Here is an 18,759-nt window from a genome sequence, read left to right on the forward strand (position 1 = left end):
GGTTGTTGAAATTACAGCTAGAAGGATATGAGAGTGTGTGTGGATATGTATTCAAAACCATTAACTTTAGAGCTATTAATCCAATTAACTGAGTTGAAAGATATTAAAAACATCAAGCGTTTTGCTCAAAAAAACTGACCAAATTAGCAATAGTTGACCTAATGTATTAGAAATTATGCATTTAATGTTACTAAATGTTCTTTTGTAAGGGCTACATGGTGTCTAATATGGGATCTTTCCTGGTTGAGTGTGTCTTGTTGGTTATTTAATTGTCTACCTAACAGGTAGGTAAAAAACAGGAAAATAAGAAGTCTGGATATGTTTAGCAGAACACCATGGGATGTTTGGCATCTAATCTGGAAAGTACAGCTCCTTGGCTTCTATGGTCCCTCATGGGGGAATATTCAGCTGTTTTGTGAGAAGGAAATGAAGTTTGCTGCTAAACAAAGCTGTTATTCCAGAACTGTGAGGTTGTGGAGCACCAGGAATTGTTCTGAAGTTGTTAAGGCAGGAGTTGAATTTTCCTTCCAAGTACCTTTTTTGTCATATCTCCTTTGTCTTCAAAAGAATAACCTTTTGAGCTTGTTGCAGAAGTGACATGATGTCACAAGAAGCTTGAGTTTAGACCCTGAACATTATAAAGGGCAGGATGGAAATTCAAAAATCCAATAACATGGTCAGGAGAGTAAAAGAAAAAGAAATTTCCTCCCTTCTAAGAGGGAATCAATAAAACATCTGAACTACACAACAGAGATGAAGGTTGCTTTTCATCATATATTAGCTAAAATGGGTTCTGCTTTATGCAAAGTTTCATACTTATGACTTCCATTTTTATCCAGCATATATTTTTAATTAAACATGAAAAAGTAATGAAAAATAGAGTACAATTAATTTTGAAAAGCAGATTCTGTGAATTTTTTGTTTTGCAAATTAAAAAAAAAGCTCAATAGAAGGTTGCAAACTGCTTTTTGAAAGCCTGTAAGGCCACACAACCAAAATATTTCACAACATAAGCAATAAGGGATTCTGGATTCCATCAAAAATAAATGATTGAAGTGATTCAGCAACAAGAAAAGATGGGTGCTGTGCTGAACCTCATACACATCAACAGGAGGGGAGTCCTTGTGGCTGTAAAGGTCAAAGGCTGTGACCATAAGATGGTGGAATTCAGGATCCTGAAAAGAGGGAATATTAAAAGTCAAAACATTCAAGCTCAGCTTAAATGGTGTTGTCAGTAACCTGATCTAATTGACGATGTCCCTGTCCATTGCAGGGGGGTTTGTATTAGGTTTTCACTGGGGATCTCTTCCTACCCCAATCATTCTGATATTTGATTCCATGGAAGATCAGTGGAGACAGGCTGCTTTTGGCAGTGCCCAATGACAGTATAAGAAGCAATGGGCTCAAAATCAAACACAAATAAGATTTCTCCTCAACATCATGAAACACTTTCTCTCTCTTTAGGGTAACCAAATACAGGAGGAGGCTAGCCAGAGAAGTTGTGAGTCTCTATCCTTAGAGATATTCCCAAAGTTATGGTCCTGAGCAACTGGCTCTAGGTGGCCCTGCTGGAGTGGGAAGGTGGGATCAAATGACCTTCAGAGGTCCCTCCCATCTCCAAAAATTTCATGATTCTATAAATGCAGCAGCTGTAATCATTTCCTTTTTTTTTTTTTAGAAGATTACTTTTTTCAGAAGATTTATTTGCAAGTTAGTAAAGATAATTTAATAGAAATGGATTGTTGTTGTCATTTACAAGCGACATACAGCAGTAATTTTGCAAGCAGGTACAGCAATTTTGCTTCACATGTGTATGCAGCAAGCAGCAAAGATACAATCAAATATGGTATGAGAAAGACTTTTTCATTTATGGCTTGCTATTTTTACTGAGCTATTTCAAATTTCTAAATTCAAGCTTAATATGTAAAGTATTTTAAATAATTGATAATGTACTTAAATAATTAAACACTGGAAAGGTACTTTTTCAAAGAGAGGTGCATCTATTTACATTCCACGGTGCTTGAGAAAAGATGGTGGTTGCCTTTGAATTACTAGAGTAATTGTCTCTGGTGACATGCAGAGAAGCTTCACAAAAGCAAATAGCATTAAAAGGTGCCTCTCACTGATTCAGTGTGAGTGTATAACATGGATAACCATGTCAGAAAGAGTTAATATATATATATATATATATTAGGGCATAGGAACTACAGATGCATCTCTCTTCTTAGTCTGCTGGTGGGGCAAAGAATTAGCCATGGAGGAGAGGGAAGAGTGGAAGCCTTGTCTCACTTTACTCTCCCTCCTCCTCAGTCCTGCTCATAAATGCTTTTCCTATTTTTCAGGTTCTGAAGTTGATGGCAAAGAGCTCTCCAGGGGGAGCTTACAGCTGTGATGGTATTTGGGTTGCTCTGGGTTCCCTGGGGAGATGTAGCTGGGCACTCAGTGCTGGTGCCCAGATGAAAACAAAATATGGAATTTCACTTTGCATGTAGGAAGACTTTTGAATCTTGAAATCTGATTTCTCAGCAGGTAACTTTTTCAATATCAAAAGGACAAATAGGTTGGGGGTGTTTTAAGGCATAAGGGTTTATGATGAGAGATTTGTTATCCCACACAAACCTTGCCACAGCACAGTGAAAATAACACCTCTTAAAATCATCTTACACTAGTCATTTATATACTGATTTCTTCCACCCAAAGGAATGCATCTGATAAACTACCACATTAACTATAACCGAAACAACGATTGTCTTCAAATTCCTATTTCATTCAAGAAAATTAGGAATTAGAAGTTCTGTGCAAGGCAGCTTTGATTAAGTCAGATGTTTGTGACCCTGCTACATTTTCAAGTTTCTATTAATGCTGCACCATAGGATGAACAAATGCTCTCTGCTTGTAAAGTAACATTAAGCTCAGAAATAAGTTTCCCCCGTTCAGGGCATGCATGTAATAAGCACCCAAACATTTTGATTATTTACTGGTTCCCTAAAGACCTGTTGAGGTAAAGAGCACACCAAAATATTTTTCATTTCACCCATGATGTGTGAAAACATAGATATATTCTCCTTTAGGCTGATTTCTATTCTGTTCTGACAGTTTATTTCTGAAGCTGTTTGAGTTAATTGTCTACATCCCTCATTGTTCACTACTTTCAGAAATAGATCTGAATTAATTCACGTAAATAAAAGACCATGCAGACTGATTTTTACCTGATAATAATTTCTTATTTTAGTGATGCTTCTCTTCTTATGAGATGGATTTTCATTAAGAAATTGTTGCAAATTTTAAGAAAGTATCTCATTTTTCACTATAGTAAAGCTTAGCAGGATTAAGACTTTTTTATTTTACACTTTCTCATAGTATTCTAAAACATATTCAGTTTATACTAGCTATTCACTCAGCCATAACAGTAGGGAATTCACATATGAGCTTCTGTTAATTACTTTGGGCTGCCTTGGTTCTGGGTTTTGTTCACTATGTGGTTCACTATATGCTGGCAATAACATTTAGCAAGATGAGCCAGAAGTACAGATTCATAGAAAATAAAAAGTAAAGTTACATTCTTAATCTAAAGCAAAACCAAAACAAAACAAAACCCTAAGGAAAAAAAAAAAACAGCCAAAAAAAATTTAATGGGGTTATATGGAATTCAATTGTTTCAGATATTTGTGTTGCTCTTCCGATGTTGAATGGTGGCTCTATCTTGAGGACACATCAGTCCAGTACTCCCAAGGACTTTCAAAACTAATCCTATCTTACTGGAAGTTTCTTTTACCACATTTCCCATAATTTGAAACATCCACTTCTGCATAATGGGTACATGTGATTTACTGTAGCCTTAAAGACACAGTTGTATTTTGCAGGGAGTACATTACCAGTTATCTTAGTATCAGACATGTTTCATACAAGTATATGATTTGCTGTCTTTTATCATGTGTTTTACAAGTGAGCTGAAGATGACTGCTTAAAAAGAATGATCAGCTGCATTTTTCATCTTAAATCAGCTGGATTCCTTACAATGACAGTAAAGGCTGTGTTGAAGGTGTTGGACCTTGACTGTTGACCTGATACAAGGATGATAGGTATGTTTTTAATCATCACTTGTCTTCTCCAGATGAATAAACTCTAAACTGATGTGTCAATATTATGTGCAATAAGGGGAGAATTGGCTCTACCTTCCTTTAGAGTCTTACACTCCTAACAAATAAACCGCTTGATTTTGTCACTGTTTTAGGAAGAAACCTTATATTCTTTGTCCATGCAAAGTAAAAATTCAAATCTACTTCTGTCTATTAGGACAATTACAGTGGCAACTTGGAAGTCAGATAGCTGGTAAATGGAAAAGGAGGGGATCCTTCTCAAAGTCAGATAGGCAATGGAAGGCAACTTCCATGCCCTTTACCTAAAAATATTAATGAAATTGGCTCACAAGGAGAGGTGAGAGTGACGGGAGAAAAAGATCCTCATAGTTTATAGGAATTATTTTGAAGCTTAAAAAAGATAGCCCCTGTTATGCCATACCCCAGTACTCATGCTCTTGTTAAAAACGAAATTAGGATACAACATACAATTTGTGTAGGGTTCTGTTGGATGTAATTCACAACAGTCTAGAAACATCCTATAAATCCTGCCATTAAAGCCAGATGGGATGTATTAGACCAACAGTTGTGAATGAGAATTCACCTTCAGTAAGGATAAAAAGGAATTGTCAGGGTGTGCCTACATAAATCTAAACTTGTATGAAATCTCTCCATCCTATCTCTTTTCCATTTTCGATCTCAATAATACTGAAGTACTGAAAAATGGATTGTGTAAAAAAAGACAAAAATAGGAGTGAGGAAGGGACAAAAACCCCAAAAATAAAAATAGAAAGGGTCACACAGAAAAAACTGTTCTGGACATTCTATCCCTACTCTAAATTCCATATTTTTCTGTCTAAACTTAGTCAATGCCATATATTGTGGCAACATAAATGTTGTCTGTAAAGACATGTCCCTATAAAACAAATAAATTCACATTGTTATTTGTTATTTCTAGATCAAAAATTTAGACCTTTTTGTGATTTTCAATTATGTAAAATGCTGTTGAAAGGAGATTGGTTTTCGTCAATGTGCATTTACAACCAAATTTAAAGCTGGTTTACTGAACCTCTAAGATCTACACATTTCAGCAGATGGTCTCTTGTGTGACATTTTTCCCAGGAGTGTCCAGGTGCATTCTACTATAGTGTATAGTATCAAATGAACAACTGCTTTCATGGCTGAGTAAGTACTTTCTAAAAAGAAAGACTGCTTTTCTCACAGATCTGATCTGTGTTTGTGAAATATGATACTACTATCAATTTCAGAACAGAGAAAAACCCACAGAAGCGCATGAACTCAAACATGATAAATAGCAGGTCTTAATCCTAATCCTATTCCCAATCAGTAAAGCACTTCTGACCTGAAGTTGAACTGAGATTTTCAATTGAGGCAGAAAACCCCATTTCCTCATTTCTATTATTTTCTTCTGGAGACAGGCTGTTTAGAAGGGTTTTTCTACCACTGATAACTACTATTGGGAAACACAGGCTACAAATCTGTAAAGTCAGAGTGGAAATTTCAATGCCATGTTGTATGTTTTGGAAAGGAGAGAGGATGTGTTTGGAGAGGTAAAGTGAAGCAATTAATGTAAATCAGCAGTTCTGGCATAACTGTGAAAGAGGTGTTACAGAACCTCTTCACTCCATTTGTGATGACTTAGGGTGTTTCCAGAATTTCTTCACAAGGCAGCACATATATATGTATATGTATATATAAATACATATATGTATATGAAAAGCTTGTCCTGACACACGTGATGTCAAACTTCCCAGGTAAGGGACGTTTTAACTAGCCAAAAAAAAAAAAAAAGTGTTACTGCCATCTGAGTAAGAGCTAATGGATGTGTTATGAAGTAACCATGCTAGCAATTAAAAAAAAACCAATTAGTAACTACCAGAGATGTGAAGATGGGTTCTTTTTTCAAATTCATTATTGCCTTTTATCTGTGGACATAGCTTCATTTCTGAAGAAACTTGCCAGATTCACAGAGAAGGGAGTTCTTAAAGTGCTACAGTACAGGCACACCATCTCTAAAACAACTGCAGGTCTGTGAAGGTGGAAATATGGGTTGGGCTGTGGATGCTCTTTTGTGACTGAAATAGCCAAGCAGATCATCTTCAGTTACACAGGGAACAGGTCTGCTTATTGGTATGGGGAAGCACAGCCCAGAGCAAACTGAAAAGAGGGAAAGAAAAAATTGCCATCTGGAGACTGAGCAGCCTATCAGATAAGTGGAGAGCTATTGAGCAATACCGAGAGCTCTTGTAAAATTACCCCGCTTGGAAATCTGACTGAATAGCTAAATTCTCCCTTGTTCCTGTTCAGACATGCTGGGCAGTTAGTAGTTTTAGAGATCTACAAAAGGCTTGTTTCTTTTGTTCTTGGTTTGTTCCTTATGTTTAAACCAAACAATACTTAGCTTTGAAAAAGTTGATTAATTACAGCTGTTAAATACCATGTATTGAAGAAAGAAATACACCAAAGAACAGCTGAATAGTAGATTTCAAGGGAGAGGCTGACAAAATGGTACTCAGAAAGATCAGCAAGGGTCAAAGATGTAGCTAGGGCAGCTGGTGAGCAACTAAATCTTTTCAGTAAGATTCAGAGTAAAATAAGGACTCTTGCTGGCAAAAAAATCCCAAATCATTTTCTTTTCATATCTTGTATTTTCCTTCTTTTTTAAAATTTTTTTAAAGTGACACAGAATTGTGCACGCTTGTGCTGTGCATGCAATTGACTATGTGAAATATGTATAACCGTATCCCTTCTCCAATCCAGTCAGGCTAACGGGAGCAGACTCAGAATGCACCCCAAGTCAAACCATTAACTCCAACTTGTTGTAAAAACTCTGCTGTAAACACAAAATCTTTCCTAGAGCTGAAGATGCCACACAGAGGCAGTTTTGCTAAGCCAGTGAGCTCCTGGAAGCACTTTTTTGTATATTCTATTTTCTGAAAAAAGTTTCACTAACAGTTTTCATCTGGGCTAAGCAGTGAACTCCACCAAGGAGGAGTCCTTTGAAGAAGACAAGCTGTTTCCCTGGGGAGCTCTGTGGGCAGAGGGGAAGACCCTCATTTCTTTCAGAGCTAATGTAACTGTGATTTTGCCCATGTCTGTGTGAATATGCAGAATCCAAATGTTTGCCCTTTGAAAACAAGCTCCCTTGTCTTGAAATCTATTTATGGTTCCTACATAAATAATATGAAGCCTCTTTACTTATAGATGACTCATAGTTATGTGCTGTAAATTGCATTTCTGTGACGATAAAGTGAGTTTGTAGCTGTTGGCATACTGCAGAAAAGCTCTTTTATTAAAAAAAAAAAATCTAAAATTGCAAATGCTCTGGATTGACTTCATCCTTTTTACCTTTGATTTATTTGGAAAATAAATAATGAACTATGAACCTTTTAGCTAACTCTAATTTTGCCTCAGGAATTATTCTGTCCATCATAAATTAGTGTTGTTTTACTTTAGGCACAAATACAGCTCTATCTATTTCAGCCTGTTTTACTGTCATCCTTCACTACAAAAGAAAACAAGACTGAGAATTTCTAGTTTTTACTCACTGCTCCTTCAGTCAATTTTGCTTTTCTTGTTGCCCACAATGCTTGCTCTCAAGTCAACAATTGTGTTGATTTATTGACAAACCACAGTTTACAGTAAATGTCATCCTAGGGTAACATTATCTGAAGCAGAGGTACTGAGTGACTGAGTAGGAGTTGTCACAATGGATTATTCATACCATACTTTCCAAAATCTGCACATATCTTGGAAAGACCAAACAAATGAGGAAGATGTTAATATTTTTTTCTAGATATTTATCATCTAGCTATCATCTAGGCTGAAAAGAAGTAAATTAGAAAGGTTAATGACACTGTAAATTAATATTTTTCTGCACAGAATGCCTTCAGAATTAGACAAGCAAAAAGGTGATCTTAACAATTGTTGTTTTTAAACTATATTCTATCCAAATCTGTCTTTGCATATGCTTGTGCAATTTTATTATACTGTCTTTGTTTGATAATTGAAACATCTAATGTGGATTAGGTCCTGCTTCCGCTTGAGTCCAGATAGTCACACCAACTCCAATGTGCCTAAGCTTCAAATTTCCATGTGTTACTTTCAAATATTGACACATTTATACACCCATGCAAACAAGGAAGTAAAAGAGTTCCTTAACCCTTAGCACAAGTTATTGCTTTTCTTTATCCTAAAAAAAAAAAAAAAAAAAAAAATCTCATGCCTAATAACTGGATTTTGCTCCTCAGCTGTTTCTTGACTGTTTTTAGCTGCAAATGCATCAGAGAGAGAGAGTGCAGCATGAGCTTGTTGAGCTTGTTTTGTAAACCAAGCAACCTTTCTTCTAACCATGGCAGTTATATAAGAGGAATTTTAAACAAAAGCATTTCCAGCAGCTAGATAAGCAAGTGTCTTGTGAGAAAGATGGAAGGCTAATGGTAATTCTTCTGCCAGAAAGCATTGGAAAATAAAACCTGTCATCTAGAAAATGACAAAGCCATTTCTAATCCCTGTAGACTAGCACTCTATCTTTTGCTGAACAAATATGCTGTTAAAGGTGTTGGCCTGCAAGCCAAACACAGAAAAATGTCACCCTGGTATCAGAGTGGAACTATTAATCTGTGTTTGAAATGTATTATAATTACTAAATTGTTTGCTTGAGGAGCAAGGCTTCCTAGAAATGCTCTTCTTAAAGAGATAGACAAAACACAAAATTGCTATAAACAAAATGCTTCTTTTCCAAGGAGCTTGTGAACAAAAGCATTATAAGGTGGCCAGGGGGGCTGAAGAATTTTGACCTGATGTTGATTAGATCAGTGGCAGAACCAGAGATAAAGCATAAATTTCTCTAGTTCCCCATCTAGTGACCTGTTCATTTGACCACAGAGGCTGATAAGTGATGACAGTCACACGCAAATTTGTTTGAAACATCCTCTCCATTTCCTCTGAATCTTTCTCTGGTACAGAATTTTACCCCTGAATATCTGTATGCTTCTAACTTGGAAAGACTTTACCACTGCCCTTCTCACAGTACTTTTTTTCCTCTCTCATTTACCTGCCAAGCTGGTTATTAAACAGAATGTTGTATGTAGCCAGTCTAAGAGATTAGCTGCCTATGTAGGTGTTTTTTAAGTGATTCCCCTGCTCCTTCCTCCCATCTTTTGGTCAAAAATACAGTTTCTATCTGATTACAGCTGGTCTCTGCTCAACCTTTTGTACAGGGCTGATTTAGATTTTCCAGTTCAGTCACAGCAGGAAAGATAAACCCTGAACCACATGATGATGTTGGCAGTGTCAGACAGTGGAAATGAAGTCTCCAGGGGATACCAATTGACATTTCAGCACTTTGCCTGCCAAAGAACAGGCTTGCACACATTAAAAAAAAAGTTACAGAGCAGAAAAAAAAATTAAAAGTCTTGAAAGTAGAAAGCACATTTATGTGTCTTCACATAATGGATGGATACTGACCTTTGATACTTCCTGCCCTCCAAAAAGATACCACTTTAGGTTCCTAGCAGTTATAAGTGACTCAGACGCATTTTAAGTGGAGAGTTATATTTAAATAGGAACTATGATTGGTTTTTTTCCAGTAGGAATTACTAGGATTCAGAACTCCCTTACAAATTTAATTGTACAGTGAGCTTTATAATGCAGTAGGCTTACATTTTTTTCAATGTTACACCCGACTTATACCACCACAGCTTGATGGCCTCTGCTAGCTCTAATTCTCACAAGCAGCAAACAAGAATCTTCCTGAATGTTTTTGACAGAGAGAGGCTTTTTCTCTTCTGTCTCCTGCATTTTAATTTTTCTTCAAGCTTTAAGTTACATTTCTTTTTTCCCAATTAGAAACAAAAAAAAAGTGTGAGAAAACAGAAGAGCATATTCAAATCATACTAAAACCTCTGTTTGATTTCTCCCACCCCCTTTTCTCTTTCTTCTTTCTTTTCAATGACATTTCCTATGATGAGCGCTCAGAAAGAATAGCTATTGCCTCTCTTGTCAGTTTTGTTTTGTCAGCTCTGAATGCTGGGTCTCGCTTTGCCATTTTCAAGGTCTCTTTCAATCCCTTGAACACAGCTGGTGCTTCAATCAAGAGCTCACACCGTGAAGAAGCTGGCAGTTGATCCCCAACCAACTATGTGGAAGATACATAATATATTTCACAGTACACAGTGGAATACCCTTTTCATTTCATCATTGAGAGAGTCTGCTTCACTCAGGAGTTCTTCTATACAGAAATATTAATAATGTCCCATTCTCCTCAGGGATGTGAACATTTGAGGGTTGAACTTCAGTGACCCCTACTTGTCAGGTTGATGTGACTTTAACAAATTCAGTAAAGGAAGCCCTTTTGAGCCTCAGTTTATGGTTTTGTTAACTTCACATTTGAGAATGGATTTTTTTAATCACCTCTTGGAAGAAGTTGTAGGAATTTAAGGCTGTGAAGAAAACCTGTGGATACCCAAACATCACAGAATCGCATAATTGAACTGTGCTATTGAAGTAATGCTAAAAGAAATTAATAATCTCAACTTTGTTTTTAACAATTATATTTTGGTTATCAAAAACACAATTGAGAATTCTTGCTTTAGCTTTTATTAATAGTTTACTCTTCAATGTATTAGCTGATGCTGTTAGAAATTGTCACAGACAATCCCCACTAGTTAAAGTAAGAATTGTAATGTAAGTACAAAACTAGGAATGTTGTGAGAATTTTTGCACCAAATCCTCCCTTCAGAAGGTAAAAAATTGGCCGCTGTTGAAGCATGATTAGCAAGACTCACAGCAAGCAGGGCTTTTGTACAAGGATGGCTCATGAACCAGTGCCTTTTGCAAACCACTGTTTTGATTATGGGAGAAGGGATTGCAAAGGCCAGCATGTGCGCAGGAAACATGACAGCAGGTCTCTCTCTTCTTCTGAGCTAGAGAGGATCTCTGTGTTATTCCTACTTGCTGTGTTAGTCTGGTCCTGCAAAACTCGTAATTCTCTATGACTGAGAGTCTTTAGTTCCTATTAGCCTTATTGAACCTCATTGCTTAGCATTCAAGCAAGAGAATTCATTCAGCTCTGTTTTCTTCTTATGCAGTGAGTTAAAGGAGTTTCACTAAGCACTTTCTTTCTTGATTTGCACATACAATCAAAAGTGATGTGCTTATTAGCATATTTTTCTTTTAAAATGCGCACACTTTAAAAATAAGTTGGAATATGTTAGAAATGGTCCCAAAAGAGAAACATTCACACTCTTTTTACATAGGGTATAAGTATTCATTGTTATAATTCTTTATTTTAGGGTAGGGGAAAACAAAGACACTGGGTGCTCTTAGAATTTAAAAGAATATATTGAAAAGAAAAAATCCATCCAAGTGTGAAAAATCTGAAGCCTGTTTAGGAATGAGGTTGGGGAACACTGTATTTTTGCTTCAAACACAGAAAACCTGCCAGATGGGGTCCATTTTCTGCAACATCCAAAGTCAGTGAAATACAATATTTACAGAAAACAGGTTACTTTAGTGGTTTGATGTGCTTGTAGGACACTTTTTTCTTCTTTTAAATATTTTATATTTTCTCCATTTCTCCACTCCCTTGTTCCCTCACATGAAATGACAACCGTGGCTAGTTTAGCAAGTTAAGATGTCAGTGTGGGTTTCCTTTACTACAAAGAAGACATGCCACTGTTAGCAACTGATCTAACAGGCACACTGGCTTGATCGTTGAAAGCTGTTCAAGCTGTCCTTGGGCTTTTCTCTTTCTTCTTCAGCTCTTCAGAACAATCCTACTTTGTCTGGGGTAGGATTCTCTCCTTAGCTTAACACCTTGATGCTCATTGCAAACAAATTGCTTTTCTCTTAGCCAATTCAATTTCTAAATTTTCCCGATACTAGTTCCAAATATTTGTTCAACATTAGGTGAAGCGTTCTGCATACATGTTACAAAAGCTTAAAATCAGCACTCTAGACGACATTTGTAAGGGCAAGATATACTATCACCAGAGTGAGATTTGGTCAGTCTGGGAATGCTTTCAATAAAGCTAATGAATTGATATGGATAATTTTGCAATTACTTGACCTGAGGGAAGAGAGTTCCCACCTCTAATTTCTCTAATTTTATTTTGAACATAACAATTCACCCTGTGTATTCAGTTATGTGTTTCATTAATACAGAAAAGATACACTATATATATTGAAACAATTTTATATGCTTGCATGAAGCAAATATTTTGGTTGCTACAGAAATTTGTGGTGAATCATAATAAATTAAGAAAAATGGTCTACTTTTTCTAATTCTGTACACACAGCTGACACAAATAGAAAATTCTGACTGAGTAGGAATTGCTGATGCCTCATTTCCAGGCATTTTAAACTTCAGTTTTTAAACAGCCAATAGCTGAAACACCTTATCTTAAAAATAGTAGCTTTCCTAAGAATTTAATTAGGTCATCTACAGGGGTTATCTTTGGCACTCTGAAATTAGCTTTGTTGCAGACACTTGGGAGGACAATTAGGACCCATCTTATTAGCACTGAAGGTTAAAACTCCAGCACTGTCTTGTATCAGGACATAATCTTTCATGCTTCACAGCTTTAGTTCTCACAATGAGTTGCATTGGAAACAGTAGAGGGGGGAAGTGAAAAGAGCAGACTTGAAACAGCTAAATAAATATCCAGTTTAAGGAAGAGCCTACAGACTTTTTATTCAATGAACCTAATAAATATGAGTTAAATAGGAAACAAGGTTGGCAGGAATTGGTGAGCTACAGTTAGAAGCAGCAAATTCTCTTAATCAAATTGCTAAAATTATGTTCAAAGAACAAAGTATTTATCTGATATTGAAGTACTTTTTTTCTTTGGTGGAGGAATGTTAACTATAAACTGCATTTAGAATTCTTGTGGTAATCAGATACATTTGCTCAGAATGAAATGGTTTCATTTTCAGTTGGGTTGGGAAATACCATGCTTTGACAGCTGTACTGATATTAAGCATGAAAATCATGACAATGAGTTTGTGCTCACATAATAACTATGGAAAAAAATTCACATCTCATAATGCCTACTTTAAAATACACATTATATTAAGCAGTTGTTGAATATGGCCTCTTTCTAGATTTAACATAATCAATTATTTGTAAAGATATTTACTTCAGGGAAATAACTATTTCATGAAGCTACATTTTTCTGTGATAAAAGGAAGTTGTATCTCACTTGCTGGCTATGCACAGCCTTTTCATAGGAAGCCTTCCCACGTGCATTGTGCAATAACAAGTAAAATGACCCTCCAGGGTCATGGGATAACACTCATGCTTTGCTGCCTGCTTTTTTTTTTTCCTTTTTTTTTCTTTTTTTTTTAGTTGCACCTGCTGCGTGCTTCTCAATATAAATAGGGACTGCTTGCAGCAAATCACAGATGTTTTACACACTGCAAAGACGGGCAGGAAGCAATCACTATAGGAAAAGCAGAGGCAGTGAGGAGGACAAAAGAGGGAAAAACCCAACTTTGCTTTACATTTTCTTGGCATTTTCTCAGTGATCAGTGCTGCTGTTAGTTTTTAGTTAAAATCCTGTTTAGCACATGCAGAATGACTTTGTTCTTATACTCTTTCTCCATGAAATCTAGACAATCAGGAATTGGAGATCTGCGAAGCAGGCAATGTTTTTTTCGTTTCTTTGTAATCTATAAATAAATTAAAAATACAATAACACAATAGAAATTTGCTCATATTTCTAATTTTTTGTGGTTCTTAAACCTGTTTTCATACAGATTTATCTGACTTAATTATATATTTGTAGAATTTATGAACCCAGCAGGCTGTGGAAATTTATTTGAAAGGCAACTAACAACTCTGTTAAGAAAGAAAAAATATTTTCTGAGATGCCTTTCCAGATGTTACATTGCTTTTATTTTGTGCAAAGCCTTCTCTTCTCCCTAGTCTCTCCATGTTCTTTTATACAAATGTGTATTTCAGCTTTGGATATGGGATGTTACTCCCATATAACAGCTCCAAGACTAGAAGAAAGAAAGCTTGAATAAAAAAAAAAAGGATTTTAAAAATTTTGGCATTTACGATGTATTGAAAATTGCATACATGTGGATACATCTTCTGATACTATAGGACAGACTTTCTCATCAAATAGTTTTTCCCTTGATCAGAGGATCTTAGTAGTTTTATTAACTTTGTTTAGGAATTCCAGAGACTGATAATTATGAATAGAAAACCAAATACAACAGAAATAGCACATAAAACCAGCTGGGTTTTTTTGCTTTGTTTTTGTTTGTTTGTTTGTTTGTTTGTTGTGTTGGGTTTTTTTTATCAAGGGCTGCTTATTTATTTGTTTGTAGGCTGGCTTTTTTCCTTCATATTCTAAACTTTGCGCTGTCTTTCAGAATTACTGAACCATAAATTCTCTGAGTCTCTGCAGAGTTCTTGTCCTGTTAACATGGGGATCCTATGCCTTGGTCAAGCCATCAGGACACATTCCAAATACAGACATTGTCTCAGCCTCATTGTCTGGGGGTGCCCCAGAAGGCTGTGGGTACAAGGCTGTGACTGTAACCACCTCACAGCAGTGACCTCAAGGATAAGTCTGGAGGATCATTGCCTCTGGGATGACTGTTCCAGGAAGTTTTTACCAGGAATGTCTTGTGACAGCACAAATCACTGTTTGCTTGGAAGCAAACTGAGGAGCAAATACAAACTTCAGAATGGTTTAAGGACATGGACATATAATCAGGTTATCTCAGGTTTAGTAAAGAAAACATGCCAGAAGTACCTAATCTCAATTCCCAAAGACTAAAGATCTGGAAGATGTGTTTGCTTCAGTTTTTTCCCCTACACTGTTTACCATCTACTATTTTGTAACTCTTCTATGACTGTTCTCTATTCCTATGGCTAAGATTAAGAAAGTGTTTTGCCTTAAGAAAGCCCTCAGGCAATATATGCTTTTCTTTTCCTTTGTCATGTCAGACATCAAACTGTAATGTGTCTGCTTGGCAGGCAGGACTGTTGAATCGTGCAAGGTAAGAGCATCATGGCAGGATAAAGTTAAACAATTTATGGCAGAAAGATATGGAAAGAAAATGGAAAATATGGAAAAAAGTTGCCACCGTTTTTTACTTGCAGTGTGGCTTCACACATTTAGACATATTTGACCACTCATGCCAGAGGAGTGCTCACCAGAAAATCTGGTATCTAATATGTTGCAGCTGTGTATAATGCTGTCTCTCTCAGATTTTTCTCAATCCAGATTAGATTATCTGCATTGCTGATTTCATTCAAGGCAGAATTTGGAACTGGGTGCTTTGTACAGCAATAGATAACTATCTCCTGCAGGCTGATCTAATTGACCGGCTGGCCATAGGAGTTTCTGACAGTAAAATGAGTGTGGTAAAATGAGTTTGTTTTCTGCAGAATGAGCAGTTTGAAAGAGCAAATCTGTGTAATGATCACTCAAGGGTCTTCCCTGATCTACTAGGGGAGATGTGGCCCTCCCTTCTCCAGGACCATTTAATAATGCCCTTCCCATCACACCATTCATTAGCCCTTTCACCAGCAAGGTATCTGTGCATCCAGTATCTGTGGGTGTAATTTGCTAAGAATGAAGATTACTACTCAGCATGAAGCAAAACCAAATATGTCTGTGAAGCAAATCTCCACTATCTTATTAGACAGTATATTTACCTTTCACACTGTCTGGTTTCTTCCTTCTCAGAATTCTCTCTGGTTTTCTTCAGCAAAAACAAATCAGATTTCATCAAGTTTCCAAGAACTGAGTTAGTACACAGTTCTCTGTATTTGCAGAAAGTACTGAAAACACAAGGGCAAAATCAGAAAGCACTTTGCTTCAAGTAGCTGAGATGATGGCATTGAAAAATTCTTCTGGGAAGGAGATTTAAGGGAAAAAATGAAAATGTGACATCTTCAGCCACTTTCAATAGAGTACTCTCATAAAAGAAAATTACTGACTGTGCCTGTACAACTTGCTACATTTCCAAGAATACACACTCAAACCAGTCAAAAACTCTCCTGTAAGGTTAAGGAGGCAGATGACTGTCTTCTTACTGGCTTGCACAACTCTGGCATTTAACAACACATGTAAAAATGAAATAAAACTTCAGACTCAACAGCATATCTGTCAACATTTACCCATTTGAACAGACTGGTTTCAGGTAAATAAAGGAGAGGGAGTAATACCACTTTGAGCAAAGAGTCCCAAAAGGAGGAGGCCTTAAATTTGTACAAAGTACTCTAAACCTTTTGCTTCATACAGAGGGCCATGTCTTTGTCATATCCTTTAAAACTGTTAATCTTGGGTAGGGAGTGTATAAACTGTATATCAAAAATATCGAATTATGCTTTGTTTGAGACTGTAATTTTTTTTTATTTTCATATGGGAAAAGTATAAACATGCTTTGATTAAAGATACTACTTGTCAGTACTTGCATTTTTGTGAAATTTGGTGTTGCAACTGAAGGTTTTTTTCTGTATACCCTTTCTAGGCACCTTTTTGTGCAGTATGAGTCGCCAATTTATTTCCCAACATTACCTAAGTATTTTAATATACTTTGTAAAAGATTTTCATTCTTATAAATTTTAAATTAGAATTAGCTGGTTTTTGTGTGCTGGGAAGTGACAAAGAGTGGTTTTGTCAGACTGTGTCTGCACAACTGAAAGCAGGCAAAAAAGAAGTCTTTCCAGACCAACTAGACCTGAACTTGGTCCAGACTAGAAGCTGTGTAACCACATTAGCATGGCTCTGAGCCCAAGCTAACAAGCCCTACTAAGAGGCACTAAAGCAGTTACACAATTTTTAGATCAGAGCTGGCTTGTCTCCAACTACCTTGGAGTGTAACCAGGATGATCTCAGGTTTGTCAGAAAAAGGCAGTATAGACAGAGACTCAGGCCCCTGAAACAAGCAGGCTTAACCTGTTCTCTAAATTAGGTCTGTAGCTTAAGGTAAGAAAGAGGGACAGAACAGACATGTGTGAGAACAGCATAGTTTAGATAGGGATTTAGGGTAGGAAATAAAACAGTACTTGTATAGTACAGTTACTATTTATATAGTTACTATTCTTTCAACTTGTTCCATTAACAGATCAATTTGGCAGATGGTTTTTACATAACACTTGAAGAAAGGGCACAAAGGATATGCTCATAAGACTTAGGCAAAGTTAGTAGAAAAATCCATGTTTAGTTCTTTCATTTTATTTTGTCATTTGTATAAAATACATATTTTTTATTTTTCAACTCTGTTCAAAGCCACTCTGCTTCATTGTCTCCTGTCACTTTTTCTGAAAGTCAAAATTCATTCCCATATTAAGTGCATCTATTTTTGTGGCTAGATCTTGGGATGAATTTCTGCTGTTTCATAAAACAACTTTTTGTCAGCTTACTTGCCTTTCTTGACTTCTTTTGTTTTTTCCCTATCTGGCAGAGAACTCAATTCCTTGAGGCTTCCTCTTTTGATGCTTTTGGTATGGAGTGCTGCTAGAGACAGACATCAGACCTAGAAACCCCTAAGTCTTGTGAGGGCTTATTATGAGTATTCCATCTCTAGACACCTGAATGACGATGTAGTGTTATTCAGATGGCCTCAGAACAGTTTTGGAAAGACTTGTTCTCTAGATATATGCCAGCAGAGCAGAGCATCAGGTTCCTGTGTTTGTCTGTCATCCAGTGTGACTTCTAATGTATTTTAATTTAAGTCCTATTTGGTCTTCTATAAAGCAAATTCTTTAATAACTTGTTCTTCACTTAAATCACATTAACAATATACCCCTAAAAGTATTCTCCTGAGTAGTCCCATTTTTTTTAAAATGACAGTTTCTTTATAGAGAGGAAAGAGCATTTGAAATAATGTTGGGTATTTTGCCAAGTCTGTCAAAAGAGTAACACTTCCACTTTCTCAGCTCTGTCTCATTAAAATTGTATTCTAATTCTGTCTCAACTTGGTCTCCTTGCTTCATAAGTCATTGCCTGCTCATTACTTGTACTGTGAGAGATGAAATTTATTCAAACCTGATAGCAGGGATAAAGAATTGAAAGGCAGGCAGCTGGGAGAAATGAAATTAGCTTATTCTAATGCTTTTTTGACAGGATTTTTTTCATTGCCATGGGTTACTATAAGTGTCAGTTTGGATTTGTGGTACTGTCTTTGTTAGGTTTGTGGGAGATTTTTTAAAACAGTCTTAACTGCTAAACTATGCTTTCCTTTGTCACATCCATTGAAACAATGTTCTGTGTCTGTGTTGATAACATGGTCCAATATTACTTGCTACAGTAGTCTGTAATTGTTTTACCACTACAGTTGTCTAACAAAGATTAAATGTTTGCAATTGTTTTATAGTAGATTCTTCAGCCCAGTATTTAGATAAATCGGATACATTCAGAAAGATCTGGAAAAATGATAGACAATGCAATATAACCTATATGCTATTTAATGTGTAATACAGAAGGGAGCTGAGTTTTCTAACCCAAATATTTTTTTCAAGCTTTGAATGTCAAAAGAATACACTTAGGAATTTCTAATTTTGAATATAGAAGAGTATTAGAAGTAAATTGACTTAAAGCACGGCACTTTTCCATTATAAGATTGAGTTGTTAAGAAATGATATGGTCTAATTACTGAACTTGATATTTTTGACTACTTGGATTATGAACAG

This window comes from Molothrus ater, chromosome Z (assembly GCF_012460135.2).
Source record: "Molothrus ater isolate BHLD 08-10-18 breed brown headed cowbird chromosome Z, BPBGC_Mater_1.1, whole genome shotgun sequence".
Lineage (NCBI taxonomy): Eukaryota > Metazoa > Chordata > Aves > Passeriformes > Icteridae > Molothrus > Molothrus ater.